The sequence below is a fragment of the Chenopodium album genome, chromosome 11 (assembly GCF_948465745.1).
Source record: "Chenopodium album chromosome 11, dcCheAlbu1.1, whole genome shotgun sequence".
NCBI lineage: Eukaryota > Viridiplantae > Streptophyta > Magnoliopsida > Caryophyllales > Amaranthaceae > Chenopodium > Chenopodium album.
The window spans coordinates 26,042,726-26,063,485 of NC_137844.1; the positions used below are offsets into that span (position 1 = coordinate 26,042,726).

At 36.6% G+C, this 20,760-nt stretch overlaps 1 long non-coding RNA gene and 1 other non-coding gene across 3 annotated transcripts; both read left to right on the top strand.

Annotated features, from left to right (window-relative positions):
• The first annotated feature begins 201 nt into the window (after positions 1 to 201).
• LOC145568760 (uncharacterized) lies at positions 202 to 4,726 on the top strand. Of its 2 annotated transcripts, none has more exons than XR_014095932.1 (3): positions 202 to 370; positions 2,434 to 2,689; positions 4,498 to 4,726. It is a non-coding gene; the product is annotated as an uncharacterized LOC145568760 (long non-coding RNA). The 2 variants fall into 2 exon arrangements; XR_014095933.1 differs by having other exon boundaries at positions 2,442 to 2,689.
• An 8,821-nt stretch (positions 4,727 to 13,547) lies between these two features.
• LOC145569621 (small nucleolar RNA R71) lies at positions 13,548 to 13,652 on the top strand. Its single transcript, XR_014096199.1, has one exon. It is a non-coding gene; the product is annotated as a small nucleolar RNA R71 (small nucleolar RNA).
• Positions 13,653 to 20,760: the final 7,108 nt, after the last annotated feature.

A 20,760-nucleotide genomic window follows, 5' to 3' on the forward strand; every position in this document is an offset into this window, starting at 1 on the left:
TCACTACTACAAATTGCATTAATTATCGACGCTATGCCTTCGACACTGTGAGTAGGGTGTTAGTGAAAATTTTGATTCCCGTGTTTTCGCGACGCTTTTTAGCGTCCTCGGATAATATTGACTTAAAAAAGCGTCTAGAACAGATGTATAAACCACGTGATAAGCACATGTAGCATGCGAACTTAAACCAAATTGGGGGAAAACATAAAACCTGTTACTCTTTTATTCTCGAGTCTCCAATAACTAAACCCTATCTCTTACTAAAATTCTTTCTCACCAATTCATTGCTCTCCAAAATCACAATCCTACCAACAACGTTTATTCAAGGATTTCTTCAATTTCATCATACCTAGTATTTCAATTGTTTAAGGTATTCTCTCCTTTTCCTTTAGATTTTGATTTTTAGAGTTTTGATTTTTATGCTTTTTTTCGTATTTTTTCTAGTATAATTGTTTAAAATTTAGCATAGAGGAAGAAGAGATAGAAATTTGTGATTTGAGGTCGCTTGAATTATAGATGTTTAGAAAAAAAAATTCTACAATTGAATTTTAACACACCGACCCAGATTTCGCTAAAGCTTATCCGCCCCTTTACTTTTAGGTAATTTCTGGCATCTTAATTTTTTTTTATATTTTTATGTAAATATTTGAGGATATAATTTTGGTTTAAGAAAGTTTGATTTGGTGATTTGTTGTTAATTGAATTTTTTAAATTTAGACCTAGATCTACTTGGGGGTTGGTTAGTTTTGTGCAGCTTGAAGATGAAGATTAGCTACTAAAAGCTATTGCTAATATCGTATCATACTATCATTAACAAGTTAAAATGTTCTTTTTTTTTTTGAAATTGCTACCCACCCATTGTAGGTGGGCAAGTTAAAATGTTCTTAATTCTAGGTTATTTAGTGCATGTGATAAAATCTTGGTCTGGAGTTTATACGTATGTAATCCTTCTAGTATAATTAGCAGAGGGGCACTTTTTGACATTTTATCTTGGTTTTTATTGTATTATAAATATATACTAGTATATATACATATATAAAATTGATGGCTTTGTTAGATTCTATAATATATTTAAGCTTAGCCGTTCAAGATCACAATGATAAGCTGCTCTTTGTAAACAAATTATTGTGCAGTTTATCTCTTTCAATATTAGCGTTGTGCTTGGTATATATTGAATTAAGAATTTATTACTTTAGTGTCTTGTCATAGAGAGAAGGAAAACATAATTCATCCTGAGTTAAATTAGTGTCTTGTCATATAGAGAATATTAAAATATTATATATCTTAATCTCATGCATTCAAATAACAAAATCAAAATAATGTACCTTGGGTTATCTTTTTTCCTTAAAAATATAATGTATGCCTTGAGATCTTCATGGATCAATTATGATTTTACTTATTTCAGTACTTCTTAAAAAAAAAAAAAAAATTAGTACATTAAGCTTCAACTTTCCTTCCAATTAAACCCCTCCTTATATGATATGGTCCAAAAGTGAGGTACCTCTATAAGTGACCAGCCTAATGAAAATAGCAGTTGTGTGCTTGTGTCCATCAGATCATCATATCTACTTCCTGATTTGCTGGGTATATTTAACTCCATTTTATATGTTTTACCATGAGAGATTGACGGTTATGTAGACTCATCATAGCTAATATTTATATGACCTAGTTGCTTCTTTACATGGCAACACACACAGACCGATTCTAATTGTTGGTTTTGATTAGCCTAAAACTGTTTTATTTAATTTCCCATGTAGTGTGAAAAGTTAACATATCATTACCGCTGGTTTAGAGTTGTTCTAAGTTGTTGCTTTTATATAGAGACTTGTTAATTATTAGTTTCTTGGTCATGACTCCTTGTTATGAGTTGGTTTCACTTACTATGCATTTCTATTTGACCAGTTTATCCCATTTCAGAAATATATATAAATTGGTAAACATGCAATTTGGATCTACGAGGTTGCTTCTCTATGTTACCTTTTCTTTAGTCCTCTTCGCATTTATGAAACCCCTTTATGCATGTTGTTAGTTATGACCCCCTTTCTACCACCCTTACCCCATTTACTTTTGAATCACACTCCGGTACTAGTCAATATTGTTCCTGGCAATGAGCATAGTACCAGGATGGTATTAGTGCAATTTTTTAGGCCAAAGCTTCTCTAGAATTTCTGAGCAGTGCACAAGAATAATTGTGAACGACAACCTATTTTTTTGTCGGTGCTTTACGATAGTGTTTCAAGAATTAAAGATTAAAGTTGATAGTCCTATATCAGGATCCAAAGGGCTTTAGTGTGACTATCTACCGAATTTGATCTATGGCTTACCCCTTACTCATTTCTTCTAAGGTTGTATGCTTCATTCATTGCTTTTTATGCATTTTTAAATTATTTGCTTAATTGGCATAATGTGATAAATTACACCCATGCTTCATAGTGTTTCAGGGATTGCCTTTCTCAATCACAGAGTGGGCTTGTCCTTATGAATTTTAGAGAACTATCTATCTAAAGATGGAAATAGAGTTGCTGTATTCGGGACTATGATCAGAAAAATTTGAAGAAGTTTTCTCCAATGGATGATTTTGTGCTAATTTGGTGCTTACTTGATCTCCCTACTACTCTTGTCTTGCTGACATAGCAGCCATGTTGGCAGCCTCATGGCAGGTGGCTTGGCAACAAGTTGTGTATTGCAGGTACATATGTGTTGTGGCTTTTGTTATGAATTATTGTTCTGTTTTTGTTTTTGTTCTTGTTTGATGTTGATGCTGTTATTGTTTTATGTTGCTGCTTCATGCATTGAGCAACTACTAAGAGCTGAAATCCAGCTCTGAATTTCAAAACTGAATTCAGAGCTGAATTTCAAATCTGAAGTTCATAACAGAAAATGAGAACTGAATTCAGAGCTGAAATCCAGAACTGAATTCAGAGCTTAATTTCATAACTGAATTTAGTGCTGAATTTCGGATCTAAAGATCAGAACTAAAAATCAAATGATTAAGATTTGATAGTATTTGAAAATTAGAACTGAATTTGATAGTAGTTGATTTTAAGATAGTATTTGCTAGTATCCTAATCAAATAGGTTGATATGATAGTATTTTCAAATCATACTAGCAAATATGTGGCGCTTTAACTTGGAAGTTCCTAAATCCTCTGCTGGTCTTTGACAATCTACTTTGAACCTATCAGATCTATTGTCAATCACATGCTGTTAAATGATGACTCCTAGTATCACTAATGGTGCCTCCCCTAACCCTATCAGGACCAAGAATATAAATAACCACCTCAAAGCAATCTTGTAGCATTAAGTAAATACTTGAGGAACAAATCACATTTAGTAGAGATTTTGGCTTCCAGAACGAGGATGACAAATTCTACAGACTCGGATATACGCACTACGCAGGGCAGCCTGTCAAGCAACATACAAATTATATTTTTAAAACCAGCAGGCCGTGAACGAGTCAAAATATCTTCCAATTTGTCTTGTAAGGAAAAAGGCGATAAATTAGGAGAAAAGGAGGTTAATCTTGACCTGTAACTAGGAACGTTTTGTATTTGGAAGAGAGTTAAAGAACACAACAACTAATTTAGCAGCTGTTGATCTAACAATGTCAGCAGGGACCCTGGAATGCAGAAAATTAAGACAGCTACCTATAATTGACGCCTTATATTGGAACAATGGAGTAATAATCTTATATCTCTTTTTCAAGCTTGTGTTATACGTGTTACACATGCATATGTATTTTAAATATTATTGTCAAACTTGTTCTAAATTTGGATATCAAAAAGTTATACCATCATTTTATTGAAATTTATACCATCACAGTAATTTCCTTAGTTAAATTTCTGTCTATCAAATAGTTATACCATCATTTTATTGAAATTTATTTTCTGGGTAGTATTTTTTGGAAGAAAACCCTCCTAATTTGATTGACCTTTAATGCTGTTATAGGTTTGAATTGTGAATTTTAAGGAATTATGAACTGGGTTTTTCTCAGATTTTGTAATCATGCATTTTGTAAATTATTAGAACTGTGTACATTTTTTGGTGTTTGATTTTGGTTGGGATGCTTTTCTTTGTTTACAAGACTGCATTTTTCTTTTGGAAGTAGATTACTGATATTTGCACAAGGGTTGTTTACTAGTATGTTCTGGTTGTTGATTTTTATTTAACCACCCAAATTGATTTTCTTGAATTTTGTCACTAAAACAAACATTTGGATTGTAACATCTCCAACTTCTTCTAAAATTTTTACTGAAGTTATTCTTATAGAAAGTATGAGAACCCACTTAAGGCTTTAAGCTGTAGATCATCCAACACATCATGAATTGAAATTATATGAGTCAATTGAATTCTAACAAGTCATTTTATTTTTTTTTCCTTAACTTGGCTCTTGTGTAATCTAGATTTGTATATAGTAGCTCTGTTTTATTTACGTAATGTACTATATTGTGTAATGTACTAATTTATACTTTGTATTTTTTTTTTTTTTTTTTTGAAGATTGGAAAAGGCAATGTAGGTGCAACAAGCTAGAGAATAGGCCAGGACACTTGAGCATGAACAAGCGACCTTATCGTCTATAAGGCCATCGTCTATCTATTTTGGTTTTTAGTCTTATATTAGTGATGTAATTATTTAGGGACAAGCTAATATAATATGCGACTTTTTTTTTTTAATAAAAAATAATTGTGTTGATGTTTTCTTTTATAAATTTGGTAATTAAGTACTACGTACTCGATCTTATTATTGTTAATTAATTATTTTCTTTTAATCTAGTTATATAGAATATTTGTTTATTATTATTTTTATGTTATTAATTACTTTAATTTATGATAAATTTAAATAACTATAATGTATATGTATGATGATAATAATTTAATAAAATAAAAAAAAAAACTTAAAAAAAATTTCTAGACGCTTTTTAATGTCTACACTTTTGCACATTTTCAAATTTGAATGAGTTTCCCGCCATACCATAGGCTGACACAAATAAACGCAAGACAACAAAAAGCGTCGCTAAATTTGATTATGTGGACAGGAAAAAGCGTCGTTAAAAAAACTACACATTTGGGATATTGCGCGAAATACGTAATTTTCGACGCTTTGTATATTAGTTTGGACACTAAAAGGCGTCGAGAATCGCGACGCTTTTTAGTGTCCTTGACCAATTTTCGACTCAAGGATTTTCGACGCTTTTTTGCAGCGTCGAGAAATAATTTTTCGACGCTTTTTAGCGTCGAAAAAAGGCCTAAAAAGCATCCAGAAAACGCGCTTTTTGTAGTAGTGATTTTTGATTGATCAAAGCATAAGTGTTGAGGAGATAGGACAGAAACTTCTCTCAGCGGTCTCGGATGGACTCAAGAGTGAAAGGAATGGTGTCCTTCAAACAAATGTATTATTTCGATAGAGGGTTTGGAGCTATTAGAAAGCTATTTATTCAGTTCGTTCAAGACATCGGAATGCCTAGGTGGAGGCCGCTTCCGATCAGTAATATTAATGCATAATTAATATTAGAGCTTAATCTTGACTGAACCCTTCGAGTCACAACTAAGTAACTAACGATCCGACATGAAGAATTAATTCGGAAGGAATTAATGAGTCGCTCGAGTAATAAATATTTAGACGTCGAAAATCGAGCTAGGAGCGACGAAACCGAGCGTCACAAGTTGAGTCAAATAAATAAAAGACGAGATGGTAAAATCACTAATTAATCAACAATTTACCTAAATACCCCTAGCCTCTGAATGCCTAGAGCAAACCGAGTGCTAGGGGAATTTGGTATAATAAGGTGTCTAGCTTGCGCACCAAGCCGAGCCTAGGCTGGCTGGCTAGGTGTTGCGGCATGCTAGCGCACCATTGCTAGCATGTGCGGGGCAGCCGCAACAATGGGTTACCAGTGCTAGATAGTTAGCAGCACGCTGGCGTGCTAGCACTACTAGCAAGGATGCGCGCTTGGTGCTTCGGCCAGGCGCACATGGCAGCAGGCCTGCCACACACACCAAGCGCCAGTTTGGATGCTTGGGTGCCAAGGCTCGGCCTTCCACATGGCAGCAGCCCGTTGGGGCATTTGGAATTAGGGGATCAAGTATTGGTCCCCCCCTTTCCCTTGTGGTCCTTACCTAACCCTCCTCTTAGAATGCCACTTGTTGATTAATTAGTTGTTGGCTATTTTCTTTTATTTTTGATTTAAAAATAAAGGAGGAAAATTGATTTTACCAACACTCCCACATTGATGGGAGAGTGGATTTCCCACTTGAGTATCATATAAATATCCCACTTGGGAATTGGGAAAACTCACTTGAGTACGAGCTCAATTAGGCATCTCCAGTTGAGAGAAAACCTATAAGCTCATTAATTACTCAGGTAGTCCTTTTGGTCGGACTTAGATAACCTCCGAGTAGTAGACCAGTCGGGTCGCGTTGTGGGTGGATATCGTCGGAGGTCATCTCCCTTTGTGAGCTTGGCGTTCTCAAGTAAGAGCTCCAGTGGTCGAACGAAGCACGCTTCAAGGGTAATTTAGTCTTTTCTTAATATTGTTATTTATGTCTTTAGTTATATTAATTGTGAGTTTTTCCTTGGGCTTGGATTTTATTTTCTGCTGTGAGTCGAGCTCATCGAAACCCAAAAAAGAGACAAGATTATCTTCTCATACTTCTTGTTTAGAGAAAGAGCGATGATGGTGATCAATCCTCCCAATTGAATGCTCCCGGAGAGAAAGACACCGTCACAAATATCGATAAATCGATCTAGCAATTGAATCCCACAGTCGATAACCTCGACATCCCCAAATGGTTGATCCGCCAACTATAACCAACTTAACTTCTCCCTAGAGATGGCACCGATGGATTCCTTTGAGAAGAAAGCATAGGTAAGTAACATATTAAAATACCTCAAAGCCGGATGAATAATAGAAGCCGCTTTGGAATATTGAGGTTGATAAGTGCCTTCCACCGATATATGTCTTCACCAATGACCCTGGTAATACCCATGATTTTTTTGTAAGTCCTCAAAGGCCGGGTAGATGTACTCGGTTTCTTCCAATGGTGAGGGGAACTTGAATATCTCATTGAGGTAAGAAAGTGGAATAGATTGGTAATTATTGAACATTTGGAATTTTAAGGTATGAGCAAGTCCACCACCTTCTTTATCCTCATACACTTGGAGAGAAGAAAGGAATTCAAAGATAAGACGGGCATATGTTGGTGCATTTAGGCCTATGAAGTCCTCCAATCCCAAGTTTCGAGCCAACCGTTGTACATCATCATCAATCCCTAACTTCGTTGTTGTTGATCGATCATAGAATCTCGTTGAAAGGATCTTCTGGGAGGAGAGACGAATGAAGTTCTCCCAATGTTCATGCTTGGCGAACTCTATGGCATAAGTTTCGCTCACATTTGGAGGAGGTGGCACAACCTCTCGAGAACTAGAGCCGCGAGCTCTTTTAGGACGGCGAAGCGGTGCCATCTACAACACAAATAAGCCAAAGCAAAGTTCAAAAGCATGAAAGATATGGTGCTCACAATAAGTTGCATAACAAAAGTGAATGAATCCACAACCAACATTGAAAATAGAATGAGTAAATTGACACACAACTAGCTAGCATGGAAGCATATTCAATCAATAATATTTGGGGTCATGAGATAGGCAAAGTAGAGACACCATAAGAGCATACACCAAGACATTCAAATCCAACAAGACAGTACAAGGTGAGAAATTTATCATGAAAATCATGTGAAATTGAGAGTTCATACCTTGAATAAGTGAAAAATTTAAATGAAATGGAGCAAAGAGCACAACTACTAGATATCAATCCCAAACTTGCAAGTTTCAAAACCCCAATCAAAAATACCCAAATTCCCAACCTTTAGAGAGAGAAAATCAATTGAAAAGCATACAATTGGGGATTTAGAATGATTATCAACTAAGTAAAATAACAATGATGATTTTATGATGAAATATAGTGGCAAAAATAGGGAAATTGCTTGAGCACTTCACTAGAAAATGAAAAAAATAGATGAAGAATGAGAGAGAAAAAAGAGGAGGTGCGTATAAGAATGCACATAACAAGCCTGTGCGCCCGCACCCACAGTGTGCGCGCTCGTGCAGGCCTCGCGCGCAGCCTGCAAATGGGAGTTGCCCATGTCTCCGAGCCTCTTCGTGTGCACACCATTGCGCATAACACCTATGATCAAGATGAACATGAACTATGGCAGTTTCTAAACCCCTTGACGGTGGGTTCGACATCCAAATTTCATGAGCCCACCATATTGCACCCACCAACACTCAATTCTTACTCGAGACTTCCAATAAGCACAAAAGCACTTCATCTTCAAAATTTGATACCAAGATTATTGACAAACTAACTTCCATCATATCAAAGCTACCTAAAATAACAACAAAGAAAGAAAATAGATTAGTCCATAAGCATAAAAAAGAAAGATAAAATCAAAGGGAAAATGAAAAGTAGGTTAGAAAGTCGGGTTGTCTCCCGAGAAGCTCTTGTTTAACGTCATTAGCTTGATGTTCTCCACCCTTTCTCAAGGTGGATCATAAAGAGTCATCTTATGAATAATTCCGAAAAAAACACCATCGTAATATCGCTTGAGTGTATGGCATTGACCTTGAAAGATCTTAAAGAATTTGAAGGAGTGATCTCAATAACTCCATTGGAGAAAACTTCTTGAACTATGAATGGACCACTCCAATGAGACATAAGCTTTCCGGGAAATAACCTCATTCTTGAATTATAGTGGAGCACCTTTTCACCAACGTTGAAGTCTTTCTTCTCAATAAGCTTGTCATGCTCTTCCTTAGAACGAGATTTGTAAATACTAGCACAATCATAAGCATCCAAGCGAAGCTCTTCCAACTCATGAAAATCAAGCCAACATTGTTCTCCTGGCAATAGCCAAATCGAAATTTATCCTCTTAATCGCCTAATGAGAGCGGTGCTCAAGCTCAACCGGGAGATGACAAGACTTCCTAGAAACCAAGCGGTAAGGAGTAGGGCCAATAGGAGTCTTGAAAGTCGTTCTATATGCCCACAAGGCATCATCAATCTTGTCCGACCAATCTTTCCTATTTCTCGCAACCGTCCTCTCAAGGATTACATTGATTTTACGATTAGACACCTCCACTTGTCCACTTGTTTGAGGATGATATGGAAGGTCGAAACGTTGATTAACTCCATGCTTCCTCAACATTATTTGAAAGGCATTGTGCACAAAATGCGAACCATTATCACTTATCACCGCCTTTGGAACACCAAATCTCAGGAAAATAATCTTCTTAAACATCTTCATAACCACCTTGTGATCATTTGTTGGGGAGGCAATAGCCTTAACCCACTTTGACACATAGTTAACTACAATAAGGATATACTGGTTTCTGATTCAAGAATGGGCTGTTGAGGCATCTCATTTCTCTTTGAAATGTTCCCGATTCTTTAACATCTATCATAAGTCTTGTCAAATTCCCATGTATCTTTGAAAATATGTGGCCACCATAAACCACATTGAAGAATCTTGGAGGCGGTTTTAGAGACACCCATATGACCTCCACTAGGATCCGGGTGGAACATCTTCAATACACTAGGAACCTCTTCATTCGGCGCATAACGACGAAGCAAACCATCAATGCCTCGTTTGTACAAAATGGGCTCATCCCACAAGTAATGTCTAGCCTCCCTCTTGAGTTTCTTCTTTTGATTCGTAGAGAATGAAGGTGGAAACTCGTTACATGCAAGAAAGTTGACTAAATCAGCAAACCATGGGAGTTCCCTTACATCAATAGTATACAAGGAGTCATCTAGCATCCTATCCTCTATAGGAGAACCATCATCTTGGACTTGAAAATCCTCAAGACGAGATAGATGATCGACTACAACATTTTCCGCTCCCTTCTTATCTCTAATTTCAAGATCAAAAGTTTGAAGTTCAAGAACCCAACGAATCAACCAAGGCTTTGATTGCTTTTTGCCAAAAAGATACTTAAGAGCCACATGATCCGTGAAAACAATGGTTTTGGAACCCAATAAGTAACAACGAAACTTCTCAAAAGCATGGATAATTGCCAAAAATTCCTTCTCAATTGTCGTATAATTCCGTTGAGCACCATTGAGGGTCTTCGACATGTAGTAAATGACATGAAGCTTCTAATCTACCCTTTGACCTAGCGCTCCCTCTATGGCCGTGTCGCTAGCATCGCACATTAACTTGAAAGGTAAATCCCATCTCGGGGCTTGTACAATGGCAGTAAAGATCAAGGCTATTTTCAACTTGTTGAAAGCTTCCAAGCATCTATCATCAAATACAAACTCGGCATCTTTTTGAAGAAGATCATTAAGAGGTTGCAATAAGAGAGAAATCCATGATGAATCTTCTATATAACCCGGCATGCCCTAAGAAAGATATCACTCCGTTAACATTAACCGGAAGCGGAAGCTTTTCAATCACTTCAATCTTCACCTTGTCCACCACTATGTCTTTGTTGGAGATCTTATGACCAAGGACAATGCCCTCCTCAACCATGAAATGACATTTCTCCCAATTCAAGACCAAATTCAGCTTCTCACATCGAGCTAAACATTTCTCAAGATTCTCATGGCGTGCTTCAAATGAAACACCACCTACCGAAAATCATCCATGAACACCTCCATTTATTCTTCCAACATATCTCCAAATATGCTCATCAGACATCGTTAGAAAGTGGCGGGGGTGTTACAAAGCCCAAATGGCATTCTCCTCTAGGCAAAAGTTCCATATGGATAAGTAAAAGTTGTTTTCCCTTGGTCATTTGGGTGAATAGGAATTTGGAAAAACCTGGAATATCCATCAAGAAAACAATAATACTTGTGCCTTGTTAGTATTTCAAGTATTTGATCAATGAAGGAAAGGGGGAAATGATCCTTTTTGGTGGATGTGTTTAGACGTCGATATTCTATACACATTTTCCATCCCGTGACCATCCTTGTAGAATTGATCTCACCTCTCTCATTCTCTACAACGGTTATGCCTCCTTTCTTTGGGACAACGTGGACCGGGGAAACCCATCTAGAACTAGAGATGGGGAATATGATTCCTACATCTAATAGGTTAGTGATATCCTTCTTAACTATCTCCCCCATTTGAGGATGTAGCTTCCGTTGCCTTTCAATGCTAGGTGAGGCGCCCTCCTCAAGAGTGATATGGTGTGTACATAAAGCCGTTCTTATACCTTTGAGGTCATCAATTGTATAACCCAAAGCACCTTGGTGCCTTCTCAAAATACCGCACAACTCTTGAGCTTAACTCTCACTCAAGGAGGAGCTAACAATAACGGGATTAATTAGTAGAATTGGGGCCCAAGAATTCATATCTATGGTGTGATGGTAGTGGTTTGAGCTCTACCATTGGGACACCTTTATCTTCCTTAGTTGAGGCTGCTGGTAATGCATCTTGACTTGAGATTCCCATGAAAATATGATCATCACTCTCTTTCATGGTCTCATCAATGACTTTCTCAAAGAACGCCATTTCCTTGCCATGCTCACCTATCTTTTCCTTATTCAACAAAACACACTCAAGTGGATCATTAGAAGTGAGCAAGTGCTCATGTATGAAATTCACAATATTATCCAAGATTTCAACTCTCATGCAATTTTCAAGTGAGGAAGAAGGATATTTCATGCTTTTATTCAAATCAAATTCAATGACTTCTCCTCAAAATTTGAGAGAAATCTTAGCACTTTTAACATCAATCATGGCACCCGAGGTAGCAAGGAAAGGTCTACCAAGTATGATAGGAATATTGGCATCCTCATCCATTTCAACAACAACAACATCAACCGGAATTACAAATTTTCCTACCCTCAAAGGAACATCCTCTACTATACCTTTGGGAAACTTACTTGATCTATCAGCTAGTTGCAAGGTAGTATTGGTAGGAAAATTTTTCTCTAACTCAAGTCCTTGATAAACCGAATATGGCATAAGGCTAAAACTAGCTCCTAAGTCACACAAGGCATTATCAATTTGCATCTTATAGATACCACAAGGGATAAAAAAGTTTATGGGGTCCTTCAAATTGGGATGCATCTTGTTCATAATGATTGCACTATAATTCTCGGTCAAGCTAACTGTTTTCGCCACAACACAAGTTATTTCTCCACTCAAGATGTCCTTAAGGAATTTTGCATAAATTCGGCATTTGGTCAATGACATTGGTAAATGGAAGGGTAAGATGAAGTTGCCTAAGCATCTCTATGAATTTCCCAAATTGTTCATCTAATTTGTGCCTATGGACATTTGGGGATATGGAAGCTTGGGTTTGACAACTTCTCTTAATTTCTCTTTTTCTTTTTCAATTGGTTTTTCTCACTTACATCCTCACTCAAAGAGATTTTTCCTTCCTCATTTCAACCAAAACTTCCTTAGGACTCTCCTTAGCCTCACTCTTCTTAGGTACTACATTATCAAGAATCCTACCAGTCCTTATCACTGTAGCATTTATTGATCTCTTAGGATCTCAACCTTGAGATGGTAGAGAAGAAGGGATAGCATGCTCTTTCAAAATATTTTTCAATTAAGAAATTTGATTCTCTAATATTTTACTATGAGCCATCATGTCATTAAACTTCTTATCACTAAATGACATGTAAGTGTTCAACACATTGATTTGATTTTCAATGAAATCCTCCAAACTACCTCTAGAGGAAGATGGTTGGGCATAAGAGCTATCATTTTGGCCTTGAGCATTTGGAGTGAAACCGGGAGGGGGACCCCTTTGATTGTTATTTTGAAAACTGCCTTGATTTTGGTTAATCCAACTGCCCCGACCTTGGTTTTGGCCACTTTGGTTATGATTACCTTAATTTTGATTATGGTTCCCATATCATTGACCTTGGTTTGACCCCCATAACCTTGGTGGTTATAGTTGCCTCGGAAACCTTGGTTTCTATAACCCCCATTGTGGTTATAATTATCAAAATACCCATTATGATAGTTCCTATTCCCATTATTTCTTTAACTATAAAATCTAGGTCCAACATTGTTATTAGACACATAATTCACATGTTCATTCTCATTGCTAACATAGTCATCACATGCATCAAAAGAAGCATTAGGACAATTTGAAGCATCATGATCATATGAATCACAAAAATCACAAAAAATGTAGCTACTAGACATGTTGCTAGAAGAGGAAGGGGATTTGAGTTAGGAAATGTATCTCTCCTCTTATTTTGGGAAGGAAGAATTGGTGCTGGAGATGAAGCACTCTCAAGTTTGGCTTTGATGGAGGTCATTTCCATCCCTAATTCCGAGATTTGTGAGGACAAGTTGTTGATGGAATTGATATAATCAACCGATTACACCGAAGTACCACTTTTGCTTGTTGTTTCACGCTCATCATCTTGCCAATCCATATAATGCCTCCTTACATCATCTTCAATGATGTCCACCACTTCCTCTTCCGTCTTGTTCGTTATTGGTCCTCTGGCTCCCGCATCAAGGCAAGCTTTTCCTCGAGGGCTTAGACCGCCATAGAATATTTGGATGACTTGATAGGTAGGAATCCCATGGTGTGGTCACTCTATTTGGTATTCCTTGTACCTCTCCCATGCCTCATAAAGACTTTCATTAGGTTTTTGCTTGAAGCCTTGAATGATAGCTCTTGCTTCGGCCTTCTTCTTTTGAGAATAGGACCGAGATAAAAACTCTTTTGTCACCTCATCCCATGTCCTCAAGGAGTTTAATTTTACCTCCTTGTCCAAATACTCCAATGCATGTCCAATGAGGGAAAAAGGGAAAAGCTTAAGGCGAATAAACTCTTCAGAAACCACACTCACTTTGATAGTGTTGCAATACTTCTTGAATTCCTTAAGATGGTTAAGGGGACTCTCATGCTTTGCACCACTAAATTGACGCCTTTTATCAAGGTAATCATGGCCGGTCTAATCTCAAAGTCGTTTGCCGGTGTCATAGGTGGAGCAATCCCTCTCTCATTCCTATACACTCCTAGACTCCAAATCCTTTAATGCCACTCTTTGGTTATCTCCCATGATGACTTGCTCTTATTCTTGTCTTGGTGAACGTCTAGCAACTCTCAACTTTGTGATTGTCCTTTCAATTTCCGGATCGAAAGGCAATAGAGAACGAACACAAGATCTACGCATACAATCTCAAAGAAAAGGTTAGTAGCACGGCTACAAATGTAGCCTAAAAGAAAGAAAATTATTTTGTATTTTCATGTAAGATGGAATAGAATTAATCAACAATAGCAAATAAACATGCCAATCCCTGACAACGACACTATTTTGACGAGAGGAAAACCTAGATCGTTTAGTTCTAAGACTCCTTCGATCAAACCAAATTTATAACTAAACCCAACCCTAAATATAAGGGTGAGGTCGAATCCAAGGGAATGAGGTATAGGCTATGTTCTCAAGTTAAGCTATCCCGGAGTCTAGGTAAATGGTTGGGTATAAACAAACTAATCAATGCTACTAAATGAATATGAAGAACGATATTAAGGATAATAGGGAATTAGGATCCACATACATTCACGATAATCATACTAATTGGGAAAGAATTCAACCAATCGAATAATGTGAGGGAAGGTAGCAAATGCAATCAAAATCACTTATAAAGCTATTTCCTAGTGTCAAGCTAGTGGTCTCTACGAATGACATTCAAAGGAAAATCGCAAAACAAGATCAATCGATAATAATAGCTTCCAAATCAATGTGTCGTATCAATGAAAACTACTATGAAATCTAGCTTGATAGTTAAGGTTGATCACTCCTCAACACATCAAACACATGCATAAATTTCACCAACCAATTTAATCACAATATTAATCAATCAAAATCCCTCAATTAGCTATGAATTATCACTCATACATGCTTAACCACATCCCTAACAAGCAATCTACTCACTACACATTACAAAATTGAATAGCAAAACTAAACTAATCACCAATTTCATCATCAACATTGTATTCAAATTATACTCAAGCTATAAAAAATCAAATCAAACAAACAATTAGAAATTTAACCAAATATCAAGAATCTAATACTAAAATTGTATTAAAGAGTAAAGAATTCTTACAAAACTTTGATCAAAATCAAAGAAGAAGAATGAAAGTAGCATTCATCAAAATCACCAAGTTTCTCTCTCTCTAGAATCTAAGAACAAAGGTTTCCCCAATTTGAGCTTCTCTTTCTAAAAATCCAATCTTAAAACAAATTCAAGTCTCCTTCTCTCTTTAAAAAGGAAGAAAAATCTATAATAGTAAAACTAACAAAGGAGAAGTTAGTAAGAGGTCCAAAATGAACCCCAATAGGCGCGCCCTATCCTCAATATACGCGGCCGCGAAGAAATGGATACGGTATGCGCGACCGCACCTCACACCTACGCGACCGCTCCCCTGCCCGCGCCTAGGAGTAGGGGAGCTCCTCTCGTGCATCCGTCAACGCTTCCGTACGCTCTACTTAATGAACAATGGGGTGGCAGTTTCAAAAGGCCTCCATGGTGGGTTCAACACCATTTTTGATTCCCACGCAACTTGAGAGCGCAACCTAGAAGACTTGGACCTTGCACCCCTGAACATTTGAGCTTAAATGGGAGAGACCAGCTTGCATCTTGAGCCTTACAAATCCCGAGAAAAAGCCATTTAGCTCCTTGAACATCACCAATCTCCTGAAATCAACGAAAAACAAAAAAAAATAAAGGAGAAAAGGAAAAAAAATAAACTATGAAATGCAAGAAAATGGGAAAAAAATAAGGAAAACACAAACTAGAGAAATAACAAGTAAAATTAAAGAAAAAGAGATAAAAGAGCTATAAAAGCGATTAATATTCATCCTAAAAGAGATTAAATGAGTGCCATAAATGACACTCATCATTATTGCATTGCTTTTTGTTTTCATTTTTGATTTAAAAATAAAATGGAAAAAAAAATTTACTAACTCTCCCACATTAATGGGAAAGAGGAATGTTCATAAGAATTTCTCTATAAATACCAACCTTTAGATTTGAGAACTTCACTTGAGTTGAACTCAATAAGGCATTTCATATAAAGTGAGAAAACCTTTAAGTTCACAAAAACTAGAGTTGTCTTATTTTGGTTAGCTCGGCTAAACTCCAAGTAAGGGATGGACGACTCGTTGTTGCGAGTGGATTTCTAAGGGAGGTTCACGCGATTGCCAGAATCGTGGCTTTTGAAGTAAGAGCTCATTACGGGAGCAAAGAACGCACCAAGGGTAATATTGTCTTTCTCCTTGTCTTGTTAATTATGCTTATTAGTTATATTAATTGTCAACGGGTCTTGGGTCGGGTTTGGTTTTCGCGGAAAGTTGAACTTTTCGAAACCCAACAGCTGTATCGGAGCCTTGCTAATTTATTTTTGTGACTAATAATTTCAAGGTTTTAAAAATGGCTTTAATTTCTGGTTGTGGTTTCTAATTAGATTAGTAGCTCGATTTTATTTATTTTAATCTCATTTTAATTAGAATTTTGGCTCCCGAACCCAGATTTTCACCCAAGACTAGTGAATTTTTGGTGGAATCGATCTTCTGGAAAGGTTTTAAAACCTTAAGGAATGTGAAAAAGCCAAATTCTGCCCAGAAATACCTGTTTCGAGGGATTTTTCAATTAGACGAAAAACATTAATTCTTTTAAACCTTGAATATTAATGGCATATTAATTGTGATTATGTGTATGGTTCTTTCCTTTAAGCCTCTGCAATATTAGATCAGTTTTGAGCATGATTACTATGTAGTAATTAGTGCTAAATAGTTAGCTCATTTTTCACATAAACTTGAAAGTTCACATTTTTGCAAATTAATTGATTCAAGTGTGAATATTTATGGTGATTTTGTGGTTTTTGAAGTCCCAAAAGTGTTAAAGATTCAATCTTTAAATGTTTATTTGGTTGGATCTTGACATACTAGATTCCACGATTGTTTGTTGAACTTTCTTGATTTAATCATTTTAAGTTGATTAAAGTCATCAAATTTCAAACTTGTGTTTGAAATTCAATTAATCTTCACATTGGAAGATGTAATTTTTCAAAGATTCACAAGTTGATGTTGGAATTTTTTCATTGAATATTTATGTTCATCATTCCAACTCCTTTTAATTTTGTCAAATCTCATAATTAATTTGTGTTGGTTAAATTAATAGCGAGAATAGCCCTTCATTTTTTGTAGCATCAAGTTGAACCAAATTTTATTTAAACAATGGTTCTTGGATTAATTTGGTTTGTGCACTTAAATTAATTTATTAAGTTGGAATTGTTTTAATTTTTCATTTTTGCTTAAAATATTGATTCTAAATTAATTCAGAATTGATTATAAATGTCACATAAAAACGGGAAATAATCCCGAGGCACAAGCACGCAAATCGAGGTAAAATAGCCGCAAGCTTCCCTCGGCCAGCTAGGCTGCACGCGCAGCCCGCATGTGGCTGCCGAGGGATGCGGGTTGTGCGCTCTTGGTGCGTTTTGTGCTGGGGTGTGCGTGGGGCTGTGCGAGGATTAATGCGCAAAGGGAATAGGAGGGAAGGCCATGGCGCAACTGCAACAGCTACGACCATGGCACGCATCATGTGCGGGCTGACCAAGCAACGCCCAGCAGCAGCTCGGCGTGCATGGTGTGCGAGGCTGCTAGGCAGCGCACAACACATGCGTGCGTGCGAGTGCTCGGGGTGTTTGCCTTGGCCGAAACCGAAGCACCAAAACTCTCTCGTTTTTATTATTTTACGATTATTGCCAATTTAATTATTTAATTTAATTTAATTTAATTTAATAAATTTTGTAGGATAGGCCTCGGTTTTGAGCGGCACTTGCAAAATTGTAATTTGGCAAAATTTTTGGTTTACCGGTTTTATTAAGTTGGATGCGAAATTTAGTGGGAGCTTCATTATTTTTTTGTGCTATTTTGTTGCGTTTAATCACATAATCGGTTAACAACTTTGACTTACTTTAATTAGGCGCATTAATCGGATTAACCACCTAAGTTAGTTACTAGTTTATGCGTGTAGATGCATTGTTACTTTTTTTCGTTGTAAAATGCATGGGCCATTCACATATAGTGAATGGATGAATGGAATGTATATTCTCTCACAGGTTTTATGAAATGGCAACTAGTGGGGCCCGATAAGGATAGAAAATACAGTCTGCGTTGCGTCTTGTATTTTTTTAAATCTAAATACGGTCTGCGAACCGTTGCGTATTTTTGTACTTTAATATTTAAATTAGTCCTAATCGTGGATACTAGCAGTTGCACATTTTTTGGGTATGTCTTGAAGACGGAGTTTCTTGGAGGACGAAGCCATAAAGTTTCATGAAAAGACTCTTGAAACTTGAAAACTGAAGGGATCATTCTAGGTACCAAATGCATCTTTTACTTATGTTTTTGATATATATTCATGCTTATATATATATATGAATGATATATTAGATGCATGTTTAGTATTTTGAATTGTTGCGATGATTAATTAAGTTCACTTAAATCAACCAACATAGAAACCCTAAGTCCCTAAAATATTGAGTAAAACTTGTCATTAAAAAAAAACACTTGCCGAACTAATGAGAATAGTGATGGGTTACGCCAAAGCGAGGCATCACTAATTTCCTAGGAATGTAAGGCATACCAGGTATGCTTGTTGGTTTTGGTTAAACTCATCAATATGAGTAAGGAGTCCTTACATGTGGTGGCAAAAGAGATAAATTGTCACGAAGCAAGATAAAGCATGCTTAATCACTCATTGATTCTTTGGATCTTGGAATCGCTTTATTCTCACAAAATAGGGACAATTTAATGTGTGAATAAGACATTTAAATAAGTTTGAAACTTCCATGAGTGCTTTAATATTCAATCTTATTTTGTTTTATGAATGGTTTTTCATTTCAAATTCTTTCAATTGTAGAATCTTGTCTTTAACTAATACTGAAAACTACTACTTGTGCCCGAAACTCTCGGAGAAATTGGAATTTTGTCTAAATTTGACCAATTTCAAGGAATGGGAAGAAGAACTCAGGAAAACTCTTCGGAATTGTTACATGGAGTACATTCTTGACACTCCCATTCCAAGTTTTTTTGCCAAGGGAATCATGAGTAATGAAATTCATGAGACTTGGTCCTTGGATTGTGACAAGGTCACACTTTCGATGAGGAGTTCCTTTCCGAAGAATTGGAAGAGGATATTCACCTCATACCTTCCAGACATGCTTCTTAATAGTCTTAAGGAGCTTGTCACTATGTCTTCTTAGTCAAGGGACTTGAATGGTCATTACTTAACCAAGTCGTTTATGAACATGAAGATCAAGACCCCAGAGGAAGGTTGCCTTGCTAAGGAAAGGCTCGAAGTTTGGACAAAGGTTTACAATGCTATGCTTTGACCCGGAATGACTCTTCATCCTCATGTATTTCGAATGACAAGGCTTTTCAATCAGATGAACAAGCTCATTGGGAAGCCATTAGAGGAAGAACAAGCGGTGCATATGCTACTAATCTTACTCCACTCGGGCTATGTTGCATTGAAAATGCATTTGACGGCCAATTGAGATAAATTCTCATTGATGGAGGTTGTTTAAGAGCTTCGTAGAGCCAATTCTTGTAAGGGTACTAGGTTCTCTCTAAGGCCTAAGAAGAGGGAGTTCAAAGACAAGGTAAAGATGCGGTGCTTCTATTGTAGTAGGCAAGGCTGTTGGATTTCGATGAGTCCAACTCACCACGGAAGAAAACCCGAGCCAAGACCACACTCACAATTAATATAATCACAAAGAATAATTAACTTAAACAACAAGAATTAAGGAAAGATTAATACCTTTGACGCGTGCTTCGCTCTCAACAAGAGCTCTTACTTCACAAAGAATAATTGACTATATGCTCCTATTTTAGGAACAAAGTGAGAAGAGCTTCACAAGTGATGTGCATTTACATGCAGAAGAAGAAGACAATCTATCCATCAAACTTGTAATCGCACAGTTTGTCTTAAAAATAAAGCCTATTTTAGTTTTATTGTTGAACATATTTTGATCTTTTAGCATTGGACGTCGTGTTGTTAGATCACAAGACTATAGCAGTGATTGTTTTAAAAGTCTTGTTTATATGTTTTATGGCATATACGCGTTTTTCAAAATGTGCTGTCCTTGGACAAACATGTTTATAATGTTAATGATACCACCAAAGAAAGCTAAGACCGTTGAGTCAAATCAGACATACTTGTGGCATTGTTGTCTTGTTCACATTAACATCAAACGCATCAGGAGACTTTTACAAGAAGGTATTCTTGATTCATTCGATTTAGAATCATTTAAAAATTGCGAAGAATGTTTATTAGGCAAGATGATAAAGAAGTCAATCTCCAAGTTAGGAGAAAGGGCAGGTGACGTATTGGGCCTAATACACACCGATGTATACGTGCCAATGAGTACACCGGCAAGGAATGGTTATCGATATTTTATCACCTTCACAGACGATTATAGTAGATATGGGTATATCTACCTTATGTCGAACAAATCTGAATCGTTTGAGAAATTTAAATAATTTTAGAGTGAGCATTTAGTGTATAGCCTTTTTCCTATGTCGTTTAATGTCTCTTCATAAACTATAGGGTAAGATTTATTCGTCATCCTTATTATGTCCAGAAGTGTTTCTCGATCCCGAGTCTGACTGTCAATAAACAGATGATTTCTAAAATCCATCTGAGCACGACCATCCAGTTTTACAGTCTTGCTCTTCGAGAGGCCTTGTAAACAACAAAGACATTTTCCCTATTT